The sequence below is a fragment of the Diabrotica undecimpunctata genome, chromosome 6 (genome assembly GCF_040954645.1).
Source record: "Diabrotica undecimpunctata isolate CICGRU chromosome 6, icDiaUnde3, whole genome shotgun sequence".
Taxonomy (NCBI): domain Eukaryota; kingdom Metazoa; phylum Arthropoda; class Insecta; order Coleoptera; family Chrysomelidae; genus Diabrotica; species Diabrotica undecimpunctata.
Window position 1 is genome coordinate 133,928,917 of NC_092808.1, and position 21,938 is coordinate 133,950,854.

Here is a 21,938-nt window from a genome sequence, read left to right on the forward strand (position 1 = left end):
TAAGTATTCAAGTTTTCTCTTTTTTATATTCAGTATAACTTCTGGATCGTTATTTATTCTGCGTATTACCTCTTCATTTGGTATTTTATCCACCCAACTTATTTTTAGTATACGCCACATCTCAAAGCTTTCAAGATTTTTAACATTCCTCTGTTTAAGAGTCCATGCCTCAACACCGTAAAGCAAAGTACTGAATACATAGCATTTTAACATTTTAGTTCGTAGCTGAATACTAATATCGCGATTACAAAATAATTTTTTCATTTTTATAAAGGTAGACCTGGCAATTTCAATACGTCTTTTTATCTCGTGATTTTGGTCACCTGTTTCAGTGATGATGGTTGCCAAGTATTTGTATTCGCTTACTTTTTCGAGTTGGGTACCGTTTATTGCGATACTATTGAGATAATAGTTAAAATTAATTCGCATTAAATTATATTTTCAATTTTAATATATTATACCTATTTCAAAGATTTTGACTAAATATTAAAATTCAAAATTTCGATTGATTTTGCTAATTGAAAAATGCATTTGATTTTTCTAATTGAAACGTCCATTGAGCTGTTAACGAAAACTGATAGATTAAATGAGGGAAAACTCAATTATATCATAATTGATTATTAACCGAAAGTTATTCAGGACGCACTAGGCTATATTCACATATTTCCATAATGTAATTAGTCTTCAGATGGGAATACGAATAAAATCATTTTCATTTTCATAGTAAAACTGAAAATGGTTTCCATAAATAGGGTTATATGAATAATTTATAATTCGTCAGACCAATCCGTGATGAAACTGATCAATATATAATTGAAAAATTCGTTCAGGTATTTCATATATTAGTTCAGTAAAATCTACATAATGTGCCGAAATGTTTTCTCTCTCTGTTTTGCTCTAACTTTCACAAATTTCAATATTTTCGTAAAGGAAAATGTTTCCATTAAAAACATGCAGCTATGTTTTTCAGTATATGTTATCTTTCAATACTTTGTTATTTAGTTTATTGATTGGTTTTCGGAAACTTTTCAAGAAGATGAACAATATTGCTATTTGTCATTTAACACGTTCGCGACGACGCAGAATTCCGAGATTTTACCTCTGATCCGTAATTTTTTTTATATATATATATTTTAACAAACAATCTCTATTTTGACTATTATCAATATATGTCTTATATGTTTAAATCCATATTTTTCTATTTAAAAGCAATTTTTTGTATGTATCACCCGTGGTACACGCCGGCTGTAGTGAACATTCTTCAAGAAAAAACGTCGTGTACCACCGATGGACACAATGTGAAGTCGTGGGTGTCGTAGTATTTTGTTGCATTTGGACGTGGATTTGATTTTGGACATTCCTACAATGTTTGCATGGAATTACTTGAGGGGCTTCTGTATGAAGGAAGGACACTATATATTGATAATTAATATACTAGTGTAAATGTATGTAAAAAGCTTCTTCAGTGTAAAACATGTTTGTGGAACCCTTAGATCTAACAGAAAAAAAAAAACCCAAAAATGTATGTCAATCCAATCTAATTGGCGGCACTCTAACTTTGGCATGTCAACTTTTGCACGTCGGACTCTAGTACTTGCTCTCTCAATCGAAGTAAGGCTTCCCATACATCTCGGTAGGTAGGTTGGTCACGGGCAGTGTCTTTTGTTACCAGGTAGAAAAGGTAACGTGATACATCTTGGAGTTGCAAGGCTTTCCCGGGAGCTGGCACTTGGCATTGAAGTTCTGCAACTCGACCGAACTTCCTTCGAAAGACGGATGCCAACCCTGGTGCGTCTTTGATACTGGCCGGAATGGTAAGGGCCAGTGAGTAGTCATCGGGAAGCGCGAGTAGATCTTCCTTTCTTCAGTGGTAACACCATGACTTGCTTTACCAGTACCTCCATAGGCACCCATGAATTCCTCAAACGTAAGGTCAGATACTTGGTTTATCTTGGACTTGGTTTACTTCCACTTCTTCATCTACGTCGTGGTCACCTTCGAAAGACGCCAGCCAGTTATGGTGTACTATCATCGGCTTCCCCCTCGGAATCTTGCTTATTCGGTAGATGACATCGTTGATCTTCTCCATAATGAGGTATGGACCTTCCCAAAACTGCTGCAATTTGGGAGAACAACCTGTTCGCTTCTTGGGATTATAGAGCCAGACTTTGACTTCGTTCTTATTAAAACACCCCTTTTCGGCTTGCGTATCGTACCGTTTCTTCATTCGGTCACTAGCGATCTGAAGATGGGAACGGACAAACTCGTGTACATCGTCCATTCTTCTTCGTAATTCGATCACATAATCTTCACCTGCTACATCTTCTCCAGGTCGACACCCAAACTCTAGATCACAAGGTAGTCGCATCTCGCGTCCGAATAGAACTCTGGCTGGTGTCTGGCCTGTTGATTCGTTAATAGCGGATCTGTAGGCCATTGTGAAGAACGGAAGATATTGGTCCCAGTCTCGCTGAGGATCGGACACCATCTTTGTCAAATACTTGCCAACTGTCCTATTCATCCGTTCTACTATACCATCCGATTGCGGATGATATGCGGTAGTTCTTGTTTTCTTCATGCCTAGTCTATCACATATTCCGCTTAGTTGAGCGCCGAAATTACTAGAATAGAAAAGAGTTAGTAATAATATATTTACAGTTTTATGCGCCATAATATTTATCGTAACAATATTGTGGATATTCACACAATTTATTCTGAATATAAATTAAACAGAGGAGTTTCGACGTACTCAACTCTCCCGTACTCCTCTTTCTATATTTTTGCTTTCTGTTAGTGGATATTAACCCATGTTAACTGTGTTAGTTTGTTTTTTTTTACAAATTACATAAAAACATAACGTATATTGCCACGGATTGTAGATGCCAGCGTGTGTTCTGTACCTATTTAATCTAATGTTTTGGTCTCCTATGGATTCTTACTCGAAAGGATTTTTAATTAACCGTCTCTTTGCGAATATATATCAGTCGTCCCTTTCTGGGAATTGGTAACTCTAATAAATATATTTATTACAAAAAAGACAGTTATTTTTTTATTAATTGAACACATAATTCCCCAAAAGAGAAACCTCTTAGTTAATTATTTAGAGCTATTTGTTTGCTTTACGTGCGGCCAACGGAAAAGATCTTGAATAAACAGAAGCAGGTGCGTTAGAGATTTTTCCACTGGGAAATTCTACCGCAAAACGGTGTCCTAATTTTTTGCTCAGAAAATAATACCACTTGCAGATAAAATAAGGAATAGCGGTTAAATAAAATATATACGTGTTGTTTTTTTGATAGAGGGTTTGTTAACAACTTGAGCCTTACGTCATTTTAATAATAGAGTAGATTTTCTTCTTAATTAAGTTAAAAGAATGCACATTTTCTGCTACTCGTGTATTGGTAAGATGTGTATAATGTAACTGGACGTCCCATTGTAGTCCAGTAACTAAAAAATTTCCGTTATCCGAATTGTGCAGCAAAATAACCTAAAAAATCGATAGATAATCAAATTTTAAGTAAATAATGCAGTAGTTTTTTTATTAACCTAATCCTTTTCGAGTTTTTTGTAAATGAAAATGTCCAAAAAAACTGTTTTTCGCGAATAACTAAAAAACCTTACATTGTATGAAAAAAAAAAGTCTTACTAAAAATAAGATTTATAAAAAAAAACAAAGGAATTTATTTTTTATTATTGTGGACAGAAGTTTTGAGGGCAAAAATTGAAAAAGTTATGACGAAAATACCTTATTTTCGCCACTAACAAAACTGACCTCATTACCAGTAAAACTAAAAATTATTGTAACCCTTGAATAATTTATTTTATTTATGCCACAATAGATAAATAGATTTAGTGAAGTGGCATCTGGCCTATTCCACTGCGACTTTTTCAGGTCTATTATGATTCTCTAATCCTAGATTATATGCTCTAGCCTGACTCTTTTTAAAAGGTCTTTTCTTTGCCTAATGTAAAGAACCGCACATTTGCCAGGCTATCGCACTGACACAAAATGTGCTCTCCTGTTTCTTCCTCTAGGTGACAGAATCTGCATTGATCATGATCTGCCAACCCATCAGCTTCAACTGCCTATTCAGCTTACAGTGCCTTGTTAACAGACTCACTATATCTTTGATTGGTTTCATGTTTTTGCTTATTAGGTCTGCTGTAAATTTTGGTGAATGTTCGATAATAAACTATTTCGGCTATCTTTGTCCTGGTGAATTACTCTACCATTCCAGAGATTTATGTGCTACCCACTTTCTTGTAGCTGTTCTTGTTATTGCCTTTGCAAAGACTCAAAAGAGTTCCTGTCCAATGAATGGCATAAATGAGCCATGTTTGGTCATTTTATCTGCTTTTCCATTGCACTTATGGCTATCGTGCCCTGGCACCCAGTGCGTTCTTTTCTGCCTTTCTGTTTCTTCCACGCAGTGATGAATTGCCGTTATTTGCATCTGGAAAATTGTTACATCTTCAGATGGACTTACTGGCTTGCTTTGTCTCTACTATACCGGCTCCTACACCCTCAGATGTTTTTGAGCCATCAGTGTATCAGGTAGCTTCTGCTTGTATGGGTATACCTTTCTTACTTTGTTCTCTGTGTGGTATATTAATTTTGAATTTATTGTCAAAGCTATATCTCGTAACTGTTGCATCGATGGGTTGCCCCATTACGATATCTGCTTTTAGCTCCTCGATTAGCTTTCTATTGTCAGCACTGTGGGCCTGACTTATGTGTTGCTGACTATGTATTCATCTGTGCATCACAGATCTGGCTTTGCCCTGTATAAAGATATGAAGTGGTTGTTTAATGGCCTCCATAATACACAGACATGCTACCCTTTGTCTATTACTTAGCAGCCTTATTGCTTCCACTTGCTGCGTATTTTTGTTCACCACTTCACAGATTGGTCAGAGTCACAGATATTGGTCTAATAACCCTTGTGTATAATCAATGCTTAACCTTGGGGTTAAGCCCCCAATTTTTACCACACATCCTTCTACATCTGCCCAATGACATAATAGCTTTCTTTGTGGTTTTCAGTATGCGAGTATTCCATGTAAGCCTATGATCAAAACATACCCCTAGATACTTTGTTTCTTTGGCAAATGGAATCTCTGTTCCTCCTAGCACTAGTGGTTTTAGGCCTTGCAATGCTGTCTTTTTTGTGAAGTTGATGATTTGTGTTTTTTGAACAGTGCTGTCAGTCTCTCTTTTTTACACCAGTAATCAACTATATTTCGGGCTACTTGTATTATCCCAGATACAACCTGGGTGAATTTGCACCTGACGACGGTAAGCCGTCAGCGTATCCTAGACGATAAAAGTCTTTTGTGGACAGATTTTTGAGATCATCTATAAAGGTTGCGTAAAGTAGAGTTGACATTACTCCTCCTTGTGGATAGACTCCCTCTGCTCTTGCTTTGATGGCTTTATCCAGAGTGGATATTACTATCTTATTCTCCAGGGAAGCCTTTATCCATCTGCATATTACCGCAGATGTGCCTCGTCTACTCATTGCTTTAACCAAAGAGTTGGTGGTAACATTATTAAATGCCCCTTCAATATCTAAAAAAGCGGTCATTGGTATCTTTTTGTCTTCTATTGACTTTGAGATAAGCTTATTTAGATCATCCAACGCTGAGTCCGTAGATTTACCAGGTTGGTATGCATATTGACGATTGCTTAGAGGATTATCTTTCTATCTAGCTCAAAGACGATAGGCTTATTGGCCTATATGACTTTGATCTAATACTTTACCTACCTTGGGCATGTTTAGGACTTTTATGCCACAATAAAATGTTCCAGGAGTTTAAATATTTTAGAAAGCATAAAATTAGAAAAAAAAAAGTAGTTTAAAAAAATTGAGAGGTGAATTCTATTAATTTTGGACTTTTTAAGTATCTCTGTGATAAAATAATATTCAATATATTTTTACAGTTTTCAATGTAATTATATAATTTATTTATATTAGCCATTGGCCCAAGCCTCCAAGAAATTGTAAATAAACAGTAATTTGGAAGCAACTACTCCCATTTTCCTCTGCTACAGATCCCCTTTCATTGGTACTATTTTTAATATCTCAAATTTTGTCGAATTTTTTACTACTTGTTCTCTAATGCCTCACACTCTTTCAGTTATCTAATGCATTCATTTTTTTTTATCTTTAAATTAAAAATAAAACAAAATAACTATTTTTATGACCATTCTAAAATTAACAAATTTCTACAGTTTAATAAGCTTTGAAGAAACTATTAATATGCACTAAATTTTCCAAGAATCGTTTATGTTTCGACTGCATATTAAAGATTAACATTAAAACGACATTTTCAACATTTTACTACGAGTTTAAAATTTGATAATTTTAATATTCCAGTGGTGATTCAGATACGTGACATTTTTAGCGAGTGCAAGCTTATAATATTTAGATTGTCTAGTTCTAATGCACGTAAGTGATATTATCTACATACATGAGTTTTTTTGTATTATGCCGGTTGTATTTTTAAGCTTTTACAAAGGCTTCTTTTATTTAAAAGCTTGTCTGCAGTATACTTTTACTAATAAGAATTGAAATAAAAATAGGAATGTGGAACTCAGAGTATCACCACGCGTCGTGGGTATAACATTCGAAAAAAAAAAAATGCTAATGTCATCCTCGAGAGTGTTTTAAAGATCCATCAACGGGAGGAATCCAGACGTAGAGTGGTCCAGGCAGATGAGGTTGGGTCTGACATTAAGTCATCAGTCTATTATTATAATAATCCATTTCCATTTATCTTCTATTTCCATTAAGTACTTATTTATTTATTACAAGTTATATATGATTATTATATTTTTTCAAATAGTATTCGATGTAAAAAGTTTGAATATTCATTCGTGTAATAAGAATGCCGGCATCAAGCCATCTTCGACTACTTCTTCTTTGGTGGAGGAAGGGTAGATGGTAAGAAACCACAGTATTTGTCGTGGACAACTATATCCCAGCGAAAGGAGTATATTTCTTGAGGCTACAAGCCCGCAAAGAGAAAATAAAATAAAAAGTAGCACTTCCTACAAAAAGCAGAGCCCCGAAAGAAGCTCTCCAGGGCATAAAGCCCTATTGCTGAAAGTGCCTGGCCAGGCTACGTCCACGCTGCGCTCTGAGACTGAAGAGATAGATTGCAAGCAATTTAATTAGACCCAGCCTGGGAGACATGTTCACCTTAAGAATTACGTTCGGGTGTAACAATTTATTGGAGCGAGGTGTATTGACTCGAATTAAAAATAGGAGTCACTCTCACCGGTTTTTGTTAGTAATTTTGTAATTTTTTTGGTAGCCGAAGCCCTTTCTTTGTATTTTTTGTAGTTTTTTTTTGTAGGATGTCCTGAAACATATAATCATAATTAGTATATGCATATAAATATAATCAAGTTACCTGGGCCTACTCTGTACTTGCGCTTATTTATGTTTTCAAAAAAAAATTATATATGGACTCTTTCAGTTCAATCGCCAATAGCAATTATTAATATTGTCGAGACGAGGGACGATGCGCATTAGATCAAATCTAATAGAATACGGTTACAAAAGACTGTCATCAGATGCGAAGAAAGACAAACGATCTCTCTTTCTGAAGAGGTGAAGTTACAAATATGAAGAAAAAATTCACTTTTCTAGCGTGATATACCTACACAATGTAAGCGATCTTACATTGTGTATATCTTGTTTATAAGTAAAAATTAACGTTTAATTTTTTGCACATTTTGTTTATTACACATCTGTTATCACCAAATTTATCAGCCATCGTTAGATACCTGTATTAACAAGTGTCATGGGAAAATCGTTAGTGTCATGGTCTATTGACTTAAATTGACATATTTATACCCACACCCAAGAAAAATAAAGCAAGCGGATGCTCACAATTCAAATTAATAGTCTGATAATCCATGTCCTGAAAATTCTACTCAGAGTTATACATCAACATGTATACAAATAATGCGAGAAAAATCTGAGCTACAATCAATTTGGATTGCGTTTGGGGGCGGCATTATTTGTCCTGAACATACTACTAAAAAATTGTCGAGATCAGCGAAAATACGTGTTCCCTGTTTTATCGACTACGAAAAAGCGTTTAATCAAATAAAACATACAGAACTCATAGAAACCCTAACACAACATAGCATAGACCATAACACTGTGCCTCTTAGTAAAAATCTGTATTTTGATCAAATGGCTGACTCAGAATAAAATATATTTAATGGCGAAAAAAATAGACCACTATCCTTACAACAGAAATGTCAATAAAAAGAGATGTTCGTCAAGGCTGTGTACTTTCTTTGAAAAAGGAATAAAATTCTTTGGAGAATTCGTTAACAACTTAAAATACGCAGACTAGGGACTAGGGACAATACGCATACGAATGTCGTAGCTAGGAAAGGAGATACTTTAGGCCTAAAAACAAATACAAATATAAAGTAATGGCTGTTACACGTACACCAAATTCTGACAATATTCGTATCTATAACAAACAGATAGAACCCGTACAAAGATTCCAGTATCTTGGTTGCTGAATAAGAAACGATCTTGACCATCAGTCGAAATACGAGCTCGTACAAAGTATTTTCCACAGTAATAAAAGAAAAAAAAAAGAACAGCACATGGACCATTATGACGCGGAACAAACCGGATTCCGAAAAGCCAGATCGTGTTTAGATAATATATTCATGAGACAGATGATAAAAAGGAACAAAGACAAAAATATTGAAACACATATGACCTTTATAGACTTGGAAAAGCATATGATGGCGTGTCCAGGAAACAACTATGGGAAGCAATGAGAAAAATACACTTTAGAGAGAAATGGGTGAATATAACACAAAGAGTATATAAAAAAACAGGCGGAAATTAAGGCAATGGAATAAAAAAACAATTACCGCAACCAAAGGTCTCAAATAGTGATGTGGTCTATCACCTACACTTTTTAACATCTATATATATATATATATATATATATATATATATATATATATATATATATATATAGATCAGACTTTGAAGAAATGGTATAGAAAATGCGGAACAATGGGTATACCAGTACAAGAGAATATATTACATTCACTGCTTTTCGCAGATGACCTAGCCATTTTTGCGCAGGACAGGGAGGATCTGAATATATGATAACGAAATTAAAGGAAGAATGTGAGCTATGGGGACTCAAGCATCTGAGTTTTGCAGATTTAAACTTAAGAGAGAGACTTCAGAAAAAATGACTGGGAAAATAGAGTGCTGTGGGGGACGAAAACGGCGAACTCATGATGGGAAAAGGCGAAGAAGAAAATATTCCTATCTCTAGTTGTTTTAATTGAATAATTAATTGAATTGAATTATATTTTATAATATTGCAATACTTAAAGGAAGACAGTACGCTAAGATTTGTTCCATATACATATATTCTGGTAAAAAACTAAAACTAAAAAAAACAATAAACAAACATAACATAAATGAAACAAAAAATTAAAAAATTAGACTACGAACAATTATTTGCTTATGAAGAATATGTGAAATTTTGAGTTAATTTTACTTCGCGTAGCTGTGGTTGTTGATTAGAAGGAAAACAAATTGTTTTATGCTTGTTACATCTCAGTACGGCATTCATATTGTAAAAATCAGTCTACCACACACTAAAATACACTGCATCTCTAGTTAAACAAGTTAGACCAGTTCCAGCAACTTTTAAATTAAAATTGCCGTTTCGAGCTAATCAAATATGGTGGTCTGTATGTTTCTAAAGAAATTATTGCTACATTCTCTTCCCCCGAGTTGCATCCAATTAGTGGGATGCTGAAAAACGTTTTCGTACCGAGAAATCGTTGTTAACAAAGTTTGTGTAGTGTTATCCGAGATTCACACCCTAATGAAATTCCTTAAATTATGTGATAGTGTTTTCTCTAAACTTGCAATGTGTACTTTAACTTAATCTATGTTCGATTCGGGTTTTACTGCGTTCTCTGTCTTAAATTGTTAAATCACTTTCTGGTTTTTCGTGTAGAAAACAAATGATTACGTTTTGTTATTATTTTTGAGAGCACTATGTCTTATTGGGACCAAATTACACTGAAAGTTTTCGAAATAAACAAAATCGCAATTGTAACTAGAAAGCATATACCCTAATATGTTTTGAAGCAGAGCTTCTATATTGGTGTTGTATTTTTTTTTTTTCGTTATAGTAAAAGGCTGAGGAAACTAGCGTCTATATATTTTTCTTTCAGTCCTCTTTCCATCTCAACTGAGAAAATGATTTGTCAAACTGAAGAAGCTATTTCTCATCTTCCTGCCGACCAAGCCGAAGTCGCCAGGCAAGACGTAGCCAGAATTCTCCGTACTTCCAAACCCCCACTATCAATTATCAGTCTTTCAGAAAGACTTGCCCTCCAAGAACTTTATAACAACCCTGACATTGTCATCGTTCTGGCCGACAAAGGTAATGCCACAATCAATCTCAACTCTTCTAATTATTTCGACAAAATGTTCGAACTTCTTAATTCCACAGAATACAGATCAAAAAATCTCTTATACCCAGAGAAAAATCATCCCGAATTACAAGAATATACGGCGTTCCAATTAGCCGAAAACGGTTCGTCCTTTGTCAAAATTTTTTTTCATTTCATTGATCTTCTGAAAAACGTTTCTATTTCACCCTCAGATATACTAGTTAGTTTTGACATTGTTTCTTTATTCACCAACATTCCTATCGATGAAACCGTTTCCATCTTAAACTCTAAACATCAAATTCCCCAAGACACATTATCTCTTATAAAACACTCTCTCCTGTACACCCGTAATAGCTGATATCTACATGAAAAATTTTGAAACAACAGCGCTGTCCTCATCAAATCTCAAATCCACCTGTTGGTTACGGTACGTTGATGACACTTTTATCATTTGGCTCCATAGTAAAGACACATTAGATCTCTTCCTCTCCCACCTGAGTGGAATATATCCCAGTATTCAATTCACGATGGACGTTGAGTCTTTGCCATTCCTTGATGTTCTTATTCAGAAACGCCCACCTTACAGTTTTCCTATTCCGTGTACCGGAAACCCACCCATACAAACCGTTATCTCCATGCGTACCTTTTATCACCTTTATCATTTTCCCTTAGCATTATATAGATGCCGGAGGTCAGTTTCAATTAAGAAATAGTAACCAGCTAAAACTATTCATTTTAAAATGTATATATATTTTTTTAAATAAATAAAATAAAGTATTGGACCGAATGTGTCTCCCATAATCGATGTGTGGCTGGGTTTTTCAAAAATGTCGCACTTCCTGAAAATTCCTTTGTTTCGTTTTTGTCCAGCCACCCGCTATAGTCCATGTAAATTTTCCTTAATTAGTCTTGATTAAGTCTCTTCTCAAGAGTTATATTTCAATTTCCTGACACCGAGTCCTAATTATAACAAAACAAAAAATCTGCACTGATTACATAGCTACCGCTTTAATATGCAATGCATAAAATATACCAAACAACTAACCCATAAACCAAATATTTTGCAACATTAAACAGGTCGCCGGTGGTTATATTTAATTAACGACGTTGCTAGTTTATGTGTAATTGAGCGACTAGTGAACACTATGACGTCACAATAATTGGCGAGTTTTGTACGGGTGGCGACGCTGGTCCCCGAAAGAGACGCCGTTTCACATTTAACTAATAAGCAACCCCTAACTTTATGCAGAGCATGGAAACAACGAAATCAAACCATAATTAACACTAGCGTCGATTACAACAGGATTTAGGGTGTGTAGAATAAAATGTTTGTGAAAGTGAAACATTCACACAAAACTTGATAGTTATAGATATCTATAATTTGATGCTTGCAATGTTGCCAGATTTATCTTTTTTTTATATCATTAGTCTCTTTGGTTTTTTAAATACAACACACTGTATATTGTATTATTATTGGAATCCTCCACTTCAATACGAGTTCAACCATATGTAACGCTTGGTATTTTATCTAGTCACGAAAGTCTTTAATAAATAAAACTTCTCAGTGCCAAATAGTTTTGAAGTAATTCAGTAAATATAAACCCGATTCACATTGCAAATTCCCAACACAAACAACCTGATATGCATGTGTTCTGTCGGTATTCGCCTTCTCATTCTCCAAAAGGCTATTAAATATAATTTATCACCTTGAGCGAGCATCATTGTCATTTTACAGGTCCAAATTGCTCAGTCTGATTCTATTCAAATTGTAGTGTGTTGGTTTATATATACTGACTCGCAAAAGTAACCGGAGACCTGAAATTCCATAGTTTTCTCCTTTTAGTTTTGTTAAATTGTCCTGTATAATAATTGAATATATTTATCAAAATGTAAGTTGCTTTTACCCACTAGTTTGTTAGTTTAAACAGTTAAAAAGAGTTATATTTTGTGACTTTTGTGTTTTTGCTAAGGTATCCTCGATAAATCGAATATTCACTTAAAATTATGGTTGGTAATTTGATTTTATTCCTTTTTGGTGTTGGCTGCTTTTTTTAGGAAAGAAAAGTGAAGAGAATAATTTGAAATGAGGCCAGATCCAGTAGCGCAAGCACTAGCTCTTGGAGGACTAAGGAAAGTACAAGAGAGACCAAGGTCAACAAATGCCGTGGAATATCGGTTCCTTATACATCAAGTGCTTCAGAGCAGACAGTTACTGCCACAACTTTGCCGAGGAGACTGGTAGATGTTCATAGTACCATAGTTTCATAGTACCATAAAGATTATTTTGATTGGGGATACTTGAAAAGTATAATTTGAAGAGATATTTAGACGCTTCCGGACTTTTGCCGGAAGCCAGATAGCCAGAAGCCGATAGCCAGACTAAAATGGAGATGGGCAGGACACATAGCCAGAATGACAGATGGGCGATGGACAAGGAGGTTATTGGAATGGAGGCCAAGGGAAGACAAGAGAAGCGTCGGTCGACCACCTACAAGATGGACTGACGATTTAAGAAGACTCAATAAAAACTGGATGAGAGCGGCGCAAGATAGACGGGGTTGGAAACATGAGGAAGAGGCCTATGTTCAGCAGTGGACTCTTGAGGCTGGATGATGGATGGACTTTTGATCCACTCTGTATATAACCTTCACTTTGGTTTATTACGTTCTACATCTATCGTTTATACTCAAAATGATACTGTTAATGTTCTTGATGTAAGCTTGCTCATTCTGTTGTAAGAAGCTCCTGGAAGCGGAATGCATTGTGAGTATATATCCCATATGTGGAGTGATTAAATGTTACAGCATGTACCATACTTGTTCAATAGGATCGAGATGTGGTGATTGTTTTGGCCATGACAGTACATCAATCCCCTGGTTGATCGAAAAGTTTGACACGATACATTCGACATGGAGCACTTGCAAATGGACGAACGATTATTTTTCGACCTCTGTAAGTTCGACTTCATGGATATGTCGATATTATTTTTCAATACGAATCTGGATGAAATCAAAACCAAAACCAAAATCAAAAAATATATGCAGCGGACTAGTTGTGTGTGTCTTTTGTTAGATATTGAATTTCAGAGTTTAGGCTTACTTCCAAAAGTTTTACCTAGCACCTCCTACTCCAATATGTATATATAGTTTCTTGGACCATAATTCTACGCTAATCTTTTTCGTATTAAGCTATGCTCTGTCATTTTGACATTCAATTATGCCACATCTAGGCTTATCTTATCACAACATGCATTCTTTATTTTTCTTTCTTTTTAACTTTCCAACCGATAGATAAGAAAATAGTCTGACAATTATTGGATAGCAACAATAAAGAGTATGGCTTAAACATTTGTCGCTTTAGTATTCTGATATATATGGATGCTGTAACAATTTCTTCTGGATGCCAAGAATGTATCTTTATACAAAGGATCTTACGAAAAATGATATAGTTATTTTATTGTGCTAGACAGGAAAAATTAAATGCAGTTATATAAAGTAAAACTCAAAACCCTTCTTAAATTAATATTAACCACCGCAATGCTACATAAATTAGGAAACTAGCATTAAATCAAAGTGACGGCAACTTTATTCCGTAATTAAACAATAAAGCACTGTATAATTGCGAAGCCGACGTTATTTCATTTGTTTTATTAACAAAAAGTGCAAAAAAGATGACCGGTTGCACAAGATTAGCTTCAGTAAATTGGGTTATTTTAAACAAACCGTCTCTATTACAAGGGGTGGTTTTTTTAATGTAACTATTGAAATAACTATTCTTACTAGATTTCCTCATTATGTTTTTCTTTTGATTTTTTTTTTCTTTTACATGTTCGTGCATAGTCGAAGATCGGAAAATTTATGTTGAGCATACTGACAATATATTTATTGCATTCTTATTAGACCCTTCTTACTCCATAATTACAGGCATATGCAAAAGACCTATGTATGAGTGAAAAGAAATGACCAGAGACAGAGATCTTTGGCCATTTACAAAGACATAGGCCCTTGTGTGGTAAGAATTCAAGAGAGATAGAGAGAGAGAAAAAAAACTTGTTTCAAAATTTAATAAAAATTGTTTAAAACAAGTTTTGTGGGACTTGTATTAAAACCAATTAGGAAATCTAAATTGAAAAAAATCAACGCTACTGCTGCTATGAATATATCGTTGGCCCAGCGCTCACGAAGGTGCTAAGTGAAAACTAACTAATTCGCGTTATTGCAAAAACAAAGTATACAATTATTATAATCCATTAAAATATGTTTTGTTTTGAGTCATTTATTTGTTTTTGGTAAACTGCACACAATTATTGTTTGATAATATGAGTTATGTATTACACGTATTATCGTGTATTGTTTTCTATAAATATTAATCATAGAATATATGTTTTAAAAATATTTTATATTGTAATTCATAAGCATATATAAATTGATAGAAATTTAATAACCTAAAATAAATTAAAATTTATTTTAGAATAATTTTGATATTTCTATTATAGATTTATTGGCTCAGCTCTTGGATAAATACATAAAGTGCGGATAAAGTACTTTTTCCGTCGACCGTCCATTTATGATCAATTTTAACACCCTTAAAATCATTGATTAATGACCCCTATTAATGAATGATTTTCTATTAATGAACGATTTCATTATAGGCAACACAACATACATTGCTTGCATAAATTAATTAAACGCTCTGTGATTGGCAGTGATCTGTGGTGTAGGCAACCAAACATATACGTGTTTATATTCCCACTAAAAAATTTAAAATGAAGTAGCCTCTGTTAGTACTATCTGTCATTGTTGTCATTATTTACTTTATTGTTTAAAATTCTGTGTATTTGAAAAATCAAAAGATGAATATTAACGAAGAGTTTAATTTAACTCCACCAGAAGTGGCAGAAACTGCAAATGAAACTGCCTGAAAAAAGCAGAGTGTTGTTACGAAAAAATATACGCTGAATTTATTACATCGTGTGATGAGAAAAAAATAATACGATATTCAGAATCTGTATTGTTGACATATTTTTCAAACATTGCCGAAAAACGAATAATAGCAAGTTTGTGGCCCAAATATTCGTCGCCAAAATCAACCTTAAGTTTAAAATCAAACATTGATATATCTAAATATAATAAGTTAATTATGTTTATCAAGAAAAAAAGAACAGGTTATGTACCAAAGAAATCCAAAACAATTGAAAAAGAACAAGTCCAGAAATTCATCTCTGATGCTCCTAACGACTTGTTTCTAATGATAAATGTAAACCAGTAAATTAAGTTCATATATTTAATACTCGTATTTCATAACATTTCATTTTGTAGGTTGCATTGATTTTCGGAGTGACTTGTGCGTTAAGAAAGGACGAACTATTGAAATTAGAAATAAATAAAGTTTAAGACTTGGAGTCAAAGTTTCTTGTCACAATAAAAGTATCAAAAACACACACAAATAGAATATTTACCATAGTAGATAACGAAGCAAATACCATTTTCAATGCGATCAAAAACTATATTTCTTTAAGACCGGCACACACACACACACACACCACATAAACGATTTTTCATTTTTTATAAAAATAACAAATGTTCCACACAGTCAGTTGGCATAAATACGTTTTCCAAAACTCCTTCCGTTATTGCTAAATTCTTAAAATTAGAGCACCCGCATCTCTACACTGGGCATTGTTGTAGACGTTCCTCTGCCTCAATACTGTGACAGTGGTGCAGACTTTTCAGCTATTAAAAGACTAGGTGGCTGGAAATCGACTGTTGTAGCAGAAGGTTATATAGATAATTCTATGCAGAATAAACTTGAAACGCCTAAAAAACTCTTGAGACAAATTACCACTAAACCTTGTCAAAGTACTTCCTTCAGCACCACCGCTTCTCCTTTTTCTCTCACAGAATTTACAGAGGTCCAAGAAGACTTAAGTATAAATTTGTCAAAATGCTATACAGCAGATAATCATTTATCAGTACCTTCCTTTAATTTCAGTAATTGTACTATTTTGAATGTTAATGTGTTAATGAAAGCTGAAAAAATTGTTATTTATCGTTAAGTAAATAAAAATTTAAACTAAGATCTCTGAAAAGTACGGTTAACGGAAAAGTTTTGTAACGAACTCGTGAAATAAAATGGCGATTAACAATCTCGAACATTAACGCGCTCGCTCCGCTCACGCGTTAAAATATCTCAGTTGTTAATCGCCCTTATTAATACACTTGTTGGTTAAATAACTATAATTACAGACAAAAAATATGGACTTTGTGCAAAAATATTCGATACAAAACGTAAACAATTACAAGAGAAGTTTTTAACTAGCTTCTGTCAAGTCAAAAAAGCTAGCTGTGCAAAAAATGCGCATGCGCATATGCACTGACACTTATAAAACTTGATAAAACTCACTTGCGACTCAATGTATCTTTATTTTATTCCTCGCTAAAACCCATCTTGTATGTATATACACTATTTATAGTGTTGATGCAAAGAACAAATTCAAAAAATCACAAATTTAGAGCTTTGGTATATTCATAATTAGGAAAATTTGTGGAAAGAGGATTTGGTTGCAGACCAGTGTTGTGACAGGTAGCTTTTTTATACAACAGACTTAGTAAAACACAGGTTTAATTTGAAATAAAAATATATTCATAAATAAAGCGGTCAACACCCCTAGGCCAGTGGAGAAGTACTGACGATGTACATCGTTACACCCCGTTCTCATACATTTTTTTTGTGGCGTGAAGCCTACCACGGCGTGCTCTCACCAACAGTGGGGTATTTATCAATTAGGCGATAGCCTACTTGGTAAACTGGTCTTGGATGACTGTTAACAAGATGCTTCCATCTGTAGATCTTGAGCATGTTCCCACCAAATCAACTGGGACATTGTGCTAAGGCTTTTCTATAGTGGATACTCACATTTTCCTGCTGGCTGCATCTGCAACGGTTTATACTGAGGGTAATTACTTATAGTTTCTAATATCGTTTGTAATTTGAACATAGTCAGACCAATATTTTTGCGATATTCGGCAAACAGTTGTCTCAATTTTTAACTGGCCTGCTGCTATGCTGTTCCTATTCGGTTTGGTTTCCATTCGGATCTCATTCGATTTATATTCGGGTTAAGTTCTTTTTTGGTCCTTCGGATTCGGTTCCTATTCGGTTTATATGCGTGTTAGGTTCTTCAGATTCGGTTTATATTCGGGCACCATTCGCTTTTTGCTACGTCTCCGTGATCTGTAAAAAAGTCTTTTAGTTTTAGTTTCAAATTTATCTATTGATCTATCCTCTGGAAATTCTACCTATGTCTCCGCCTATCAAGTGTCAATATTTATTCCCTGTAAATTTTAATTTTTAAAACTTTTCCACTATAGTCGTAGAGCTAAATGCGGAAGGTAAGGTAATATTCTATTAATTGCTAAATATGATGATTTAACCTCCCTAGGCGATATAGAATTATGCAGTAAATAAATAACTATTTACAAACAGATTAAATAAAAACAAACAACATTCTTAACACTGAACTACTATACTTCAAATTCATTTGTAAACTAACTCGGTTATCCCAGATTCAGTTAAAACCATTGTACAGGAGAGTAAACAAAGTTTTCAACTAGAAAATGGCTTTATTTTGACTCGTAGATTGAATGACACCATTATAATTTAACATCGCAAATACGATCGACGAGTTGCGGTTATCTAAATTAGTTGGAAAAGTTTCGAGAATTTTGAAAACTTCACCCGGATCTCTATAAAGAATAATAGGGCTTTCCAAGTCGTTTTTACGTTTTAGTGCTAAAACCGGTAATTAATCGGAATTATGCTAACTAAGGAAGAGAAATTTAAAACAAACACTTTATTCTACGAGTTTAACTCCAAAATTTGGATAAAATGTTTTTCTTTCGTTAAAAAATATCTGACCTTGAACTACTTAATACACAGTTGGCTTACAAGGTGTCACAGGTGTCAATACATTAATCATTGGCCACACCTGGACACTATTTATAATAGACATACCATTAATCTGATACCACTTGTAATAGGAGATCACACATGTGAGAATTATTCGTTGTATCTGATATCGAATTGCATGAGGGGGAGTGAAATAGATAGGATTAAAGAGACTTGTTACACAGGTGTAAAACCATCCCTCACTTGTCTCGCTTGGATAGAGACACAAGTCACACTAACGGAAAAATCACACAGAAAGGAAATCAAATACATGTGCAGTTTATATAGCTTAGAAAGACCGAAAGTGTGTGTCCGAAAGTAAAAGCACTGGTGGGACTATGCCCTGGGGAACCTGAAAAGGTAGATACCCAAGGAGGGGAGAACTGTGGCGTAATAAAGTGCGTACGTAGAATCTGTTTTTATATTATTGAATGATTTTGTGTTCGGCTATACGTTTGTTAAAAGTTCTACCAGTTTGACCGATGTAAGTTTTTGGGCAGTCACCACATTTAAGTTGGTATACACCACTGTATAAGTGCTTTTTCTTGTGGCTTTTGTTGTTCCTAATATATTTGCTTAAGTTGTTGTTTGTTCTGAAAGCTCTCCATTCGGCTCGCGGAGATAAGAATACGGCCGAGGTCAGAAGGCCCTGCCTGTCGTAAGAGGCGACTAATGGGTTGGAATTGAGAGGTGGAGAGCCGTCGCTTGAGGTGTCGGGTTTGTAGAAACGCACACGGGCGCTTAGGCGTCACGGTCACCGGTCTACACTCCTAGTATCCGAGACGAGACTCTCGTGGGACCACTCTACTCTCATTCCAAGAGAACCAGGCGAGGTTGAACGAGCTGGGCCCGTACACACCTCTCTTGGCCTTGCGTCAAGCGTGGTGTTGGTGTCCCGGCACGTACCCGCCAGGAGATTTAAGAGTGGTAGAGGAGAGATCCTCGGCGGCGACCTCTCTACGTGCGAGGTGGAAATTCCTCTGCCTGCGTCACCTATCCGCCTGTGGGACGGGATAACGGGTAGGTGAGGTAATCGCAACACAGGTACTACGGGGAAGGTGGAGCCCCACGAAACGTGCCTGGCGTACGTGGCGTGGCGTGGCACCTTCATTTTGGTGTCGGACTCGTAGGGGCAGTGGATTCGTTAACGGTCGTATATCCGAAAGGCCAGGTAGACCAGGGTCCTGCCAGTTTTTAAAAATAAAAAAGAATTACTGTTCAAATTAAATAATAAAAGTCTGAATTTTATCTTGCAGTTGTCATCTCCCGTCTCATGTGGTTTTCCGATTTCGCCCTAAGTATCAATTGCGTGCTAAAAAACGCAAACGACTTGATCCTAATGTCTTTTCCTCTATTTGTTGTTTTACACTGTCTTCTTTTTCTATAACTTCTGGTTCAAGTTATATCCGTTTCCCCCGTTTCGTAACAGACATGGCGATCATCGACTTACTTTGTTTGGTTGATTCTTCTTGAAAAATAATTATTTGCTTTGAATTTGTTAAAAAGACATGTTGGCAGGATTTTATACTAAAATGTTAGACACTTGGCGACTTAATCACCTTTTCAATGGCACTTTTCCAATCCGTGTTAACTAAATCACTTCCTAGTATTATTAGACTTTAATATTTTTTTATTCTATCGATGTATTCGTTTGCAGAAATAATATTTTCATGTATCTTTATTTCTTGTTCAATGTTTTCAAACACGATTGGGCGAGATGTAACTGTGACAGGAAAATCAATATCCGAATACTTATTAAAGTTTTATTCTTGGTTTATCCCCCAGGCCATACATATAACTCTAATCGTTATAAAAGAGGACAAATCAACAACTGATCTTAAATAATAAAATTCTCCTGAGGATAATTCATTTGCCCCTTTGCGTTATTCATTTTCTGTCCAAATAATAGATGTGACGTTGAGAGGTCCTAGTTTAGATTTTAAGTGGCCAGCAAACACGCAGAAATTATTTAAATACTTGTATAGCTGACTGTTGTTAAAATAGGTTGATCAGGAATTTTTGGTAGTGGTTGGTTGTTCTCACAATCAAACGAGAGGATAAGTAAATCATCTTAATTTTTGTAGCAAGGCGTAGAAGTATTGTGCCCTCAACTTATGATCATTTCAATCATTAGACATTTCCAGCATATCAATCAAAGCTGCTGGTATTTCTGGATAACTGCACAGAATTTATCAAAGCATAGTAAAAAGTTTTATGATTTCCTAGAATTATAATCATTTCCTTCCTTTCTAAGTTAACCTATGCTTCCTCTTCCTATTATTAATGTATTCTGGGCTATTCTAACTATTATGTTCGGCTATAGTTCAGTTTCCCATATTGTATCGTTAAGGCATCCTGTTCTTACGCTGAATATTATTGGACTTAATGAGTTCATAAAACTCTTTCCTCATTTATATATCATGTTTATCTTCCCACTGTTCTGTTTTAATCTTTCTTACTAGTGCATGTGTCTCATTACGAAATCTCTGCATTTGTCATGGACCTATTGTTTTCTTTCGATGCAAATTTCAAGCAAGTCTCCTTTTTTCTTGTCATTTTTATATAATTTCGTTCGAAAACCGTTGTGTGCTATTTATTCTTTTTTCTTTCTCCAAGAGCTTTTTTGATGCTGTTTTTATATTGTTTTTAATTTTTTCTCAACTATCGTCTATATCTTCATTTGTGACCCATTGTTATTCTATTTTTTGTTCCAGTCTGGACTGATTTGAATTTTTTGTTGAGCCATCAGTTCTGGAATTAAATTTGCTGTTTGTTGAAAACCATTGTTACAATTTAAGTTAAAAAAAACGGGCGTGGCAGTCCAGTGGGCTGCCGGTAGAAGTTACACTTCTATACACGCATTCGCCGTTACAAATTTATTTGGGAGTCAATCTGCACAATCATTACATATGTAATGCTATAGGTAAGACATAGCAGAAAGAGAAACAAAATTAATAACAACTTACTAACAGTTAATAAACAACATTTGACCTGTAATAGGAGTATAGTAAATGAAGGATTGAATCAATATTTTGATGAAAAGGTATATTTTTATTTTCATATACATATGTATGAAAGGAGTTGAATGCAAAATTTTTTTTAAACATACTCTGCAGTAAAATTCATTGTTTATTTTGTTATTAATATAAAAATACAATACAATACACTACAACATAATTCAATATAATAATACAATACAATTAATATTTAAATGGGAATAAGCCACAATTAAAGGTTAAAATACATTTATTGACGTTTCAATTTCCACTTCGGAAATCGTTCTCAAAATACAAACATTCTTTGTTTGTATTTTGAGAACGATTTCCGAAGTGGAAATTGAAACGTCAATAAATGTATTTTAACCTTTAATTGTGGCTTATTCCCATTTAAATATTAATTAATTAAAAATGCCACAAGAAAATAGCTTCAGAACAATAATACAATACAAATTAAAATGCAATATTCATAAGTATTTAAAAATGACAATAATATACATAACTTTTCTACTTACGCATATGTTTAA

The 21,938-nt window shown here is 34.6% G+C and overlaps 1 protein-coding gene across 1 annotated transcript in view; it reads left to right on the forward strand.

The window, feature by feature from the left end:
• The window catches only part of ed (hemicentin protein echinoid), a 319,891-nt gene that overhangs the window by 259,956 nt on the left and 37,997 nt on the right, over positions 1 to 21,938 (forward strand). The gene's annotated exons all lie outside the window — the stretch shown is intronic.